Source organism: Leptonychotes weddellii, chromosome 16 (assembly GCF_054177405.1).
Source record: "Leptonychotes weddellii isolate Sample4059 chromosome 16, ASM5417740v2, whole genome shotgun sequence".
Classification (NCBI taxonomy): Eukaryota; Metazoa; Chordata; class Mammalia; order Carnivora; family Phocidae; genus Leptonychotes; species Leptonychotes weddellii.
This window is the reverse complement of record NC_138384.1, coordinates 33,614,460-33,617,384: the sequence shown is the minus strand read 5'-3', so window position 1 is coordinate 33,617,384 and position 2,925 is coordinate 33,614,460.

Below are 2,925 nucleotides of genomic sequence, written 5' to 3'. Positions count from 1 at the left end.
TTCGTCTGTCGATGGACATCTTGGCTCTTTCCACAGTTTGGCTATTGTGGACACTGCTGCTATAAACATCGGGGTGCACGTACCCCTTCGGATCCCTACTTTTGTATCTTTGGGGTAAATACCCAGTAGTAAAGCACTGATTTCAAATCCCTGCCGCAAAACAGCATCACTTTCACTTTCATGGGCCAGGAACCCAAGATGGAAACGAGGGCACAAGGACAAAAGGAAGCTGGAGGCAGGGAAGTGGGAGAAATGGGAGGGCATCTTAGGTTTGGTCTTAGGTTAGATTCTCAACTTCAGCTGAACACTGAGAGCTTGAAAGAATATCAATGCTTGGATCTGGCCTGGGTGTTGGGAATTTTTTAAGCTCTCCTTCGGTCACTTCCAGTTCATCCCAAATCCCTGAGGCCAGCCCACGTGTAAGAGGTGGGTGATTAGACTCACTCTCTTGATGGGACAAATGTCAAAGAACTTGTCATTGTATGTTAAAACCCCCAAACGTACCATTTGAAAAAAGAGGTCTCTGGGATTCATTCCCTATTCTACACTCCACCAGCCCCAGCTACCATCACTGCTCACCTAGAAGAGTCTGGTGGCCTTTTCGGCAGCGTCTCCCTGCCTCCCGTTGCCCTCCCCATCTATCCCACCCCTGAACTAGAGTCTCAAGCTCAGAACTATTCGTGGCAACCTGACCATCCTAGGCCTCCAGAAGGCCTAGGAGGCCCACACAGGCTGGCCTTTGTGCCTCTTGCCCTGTCCAGCTCCTCAAGCTCAGAGGCAAAGCCAATCTCACCTACAAACCCATGCTCCCCTGCGCCACGCATTGCTTAGCTCTCAAATTACAGGCATATCTCCCCTTGACAAGGAACGCTTGCTCCCTCCTTCAGGACATTCTTCAGACCCTCCTCTGGGAAACCTTCTCTGAGCACCCAAAGGTGGGTCAAACACAGCACCCCATGTGTCCCTTGACTACACACAGGCCCTTTCACCAATTGTCTCTTAACTTGGTATTGAAGTGTAACGTTCATGCAGAAAAATGCACACATCCTGTGCAGAGTTTGATGAATGTTCATGAAGTCAGCATACCTATATAACCAGCTTTCAGATCAAGAAAATAGAACATTTCTAGAAACACAGAGGGTGAATTTCCTCCCTCCCACCGTGACAACCGGGGGCGGCGGGGGTTCCCTCTCCCAGCCCTGGGACAGCCAGGGATTGGGCCCTTGACCTGCTCCACTATGCAGACTCTGTCCCAGGCCTGTGAGCTAGCGACCCTGGCCCTGCGCTTGTGTGAGCCAGGCTGGGGTCCCATTCTTCAGCCTTCAGCATTCTGGGGACATCTGCCTGCCCTTAGTCTCCTGTCCTCCCACAGACCTCGCCAACTGATTCCTCTTGCCTGGAGACACAGAGAGTACCTGTAGTTTTTGCAGCTACAAGACCCCCTTGAAGGAAGAAATGTTTTGGTTAATAATAATTTTCAATGCATGTAAATCCTTTGTTTTCCATTAGGATTATAAGTTCCTGTGGGCAAGAAGTCTTTTTTCCCTTTACCCTGAGTCTAGCACTTGGCACATAGCAGGGTCTCAAGCAGAGCTGGGCATGGCTTAATGGCAAGAGGGGGCTCTAGAGCCAGAGGGCCTGGGGGTGAGCCTCAGCCCCTGCACTCACTGTGGGACTGGGGTGGTCCCGAGGCATCTTTAGTCCGGGCTCTTAATCTATGAAGTGGCCTGATGCTTATAATGATCGCCAGCCCTGCGGGCCTCAGGGCCTCTGTGAGGCTCCAATGGAAGTCCTGAAGAAACACCCACTTTTCCATGCTCCATTCACAGCAGCCACACCATCCCCATCAGATCAGCCTCTGCTCCCAAGGAGGGGACGCACAAGCAAAGAGATGACTGACATCAAGGCCAGCTTCATGGGCATGTGGCTAAGAGGCTCCCACGGGCACTCAGAAGGGCCCCAGGCTTGACTTAGGCTCCACTGTCACTATTTCCAAATTCTTAATTTTTGAACAAGGGGTCCTGCATTTCATTTTGCACTGGGTCCCACCAATTCTGTAGCCAGTTCTGAGGAAAATACCATCTGAGGTAACTTGACACTGGATGGAAGAAGCCAGACCCGGGGCGGGGCGGGGGGTGGGGGGCACATCCTGTGTGGGTCCATCTGTATGAAGCTTAAAAAGAGGTGACACTCATCTAAAGGGTTAGAAGTCAGGACAGTGTTACCAGGGCTGAGTGGGATTGGGGGGAGTGAACAGAAGGAGTGAGCTCCCAGCCTGGCTCACACAGGCGCCGTCTGCCCCTTCAGCGTCCCTGTCCCTAGCTCCCAGTTCCAGGACAAGGTCGGATTAGTGGAGCTGCTCAGGGGCCCAAGCCCTGGCTGTCCCAGGGCTGGGAGAGGGAGGCCCTGGCTCCTCTGGTTCCCACAGCGGGACGGAGGAGATTCGCCAGAATGAAATCAATGTCATTAGGACCAGGGAGTGGATGCTGGGTGGCTAAAACGTGGCAAAATGTCCTACAACACACCTCGTCTCCTTACAGAGCCAGTACTCAGAACAAGAGCCGGGAGCTCTCGACCTTGCAGGTAACTTTGCCCCTGCTTGTGGAGAAATGGGCAGAGCCGTGACAGAAGATGAGTGCAAACACCGCAATGTTTGAAGAAGGGCTCACATGGTCCTCCAGCCAAGCAGCCGTCAGGCAGGTAAGCTTCAGCTCACCAACGCACAGGCTGAAAGCAGCTCAGGGGCACGGCGTCCTGGGGAGAAGGACCATGTTAACATTCGGGGCTGATCTTCAAGGAGCCCAGAAAAGAGCTGGACGGTCACCCAGAAAGAATACCCACCTGTGACCCAGAGAGGGCTCTAGAATCTGGCAGACATGAGGATTCCAGTTCTCTGTCCCAGGCAGGGGCATGTCACCAGGCCTC